Source organism: Cucurbita pepo, unplaced genomic scaffold (assembly GCF_002806865.2).
Source record: "Cucurbita pepo subsp. pepo cultivar mu-cu-16 unplaced genomic scaffold, ASM280686v2 Cp4.1_scaffold011482, whole genome shotgun sequence".
Taxonomy (NCBI): domain Eukaryota; kingdom Viridiplantae; phylum Streptophyta; class Magnoliopsida; order Cucurbitales; family Cucurbitaceae; genus Cucurbita; species Cucurbita pepo.
The window spans coordinates 1-367 of NW_019657356.1; the positions used below are offsets into that span (position 1 = coordinate 1).

General features: G+C 41.7%; 1 long non-coding RNA gene across 1 annotated transcript; it reads right to left on the reverse strand.

Moving 5' to 3' along the window:
- LOC111787343 lies at nucleotides 1-367 on the reverse strand. The gene is made up of 3 exons (XR_002813958.1): nucleotides 298-367; nucleotides 157-179; nucleotides 1-73 (listed from the first exon to the last, which is right to left on the reverse strand). It is a non-coding gene; the product is annotated as an uncharacterized LOC111787343 (long non-coding RNA).

The window sequence follows — 367 nt, forward strand, 5'->3', positions numbered from 1 at the left end:
CAGCTGAAAGTACCCAGAACCAGAATGAAGATCTTCCGCACATGGCGGTGCTCCCAAATGCTAAGGTTTCAAACTGGTATCACCACCAAGAAACAAAAAAATATATAAATGCGGGAAGGCCAGAAAAATACAGCAACCATGTGTTAAGATACATACCGCGCACGCAAGTGCATCGCATCCTGGAAGAGAGAAAGAAGCACAAAAACAACATTTTCTTAAACATTGAACTTCGGTGAGCCATTAAAAAGCTGGAGAGACATGAACAAGGAGGAATAAAAAATAAAATAGAAATATTACCGTGGTCAAAAAGTTCTCCCAGTGGACTTGAGGAATTTGTCCTCCGTGCTTGCTTCCCATCAACAGCATC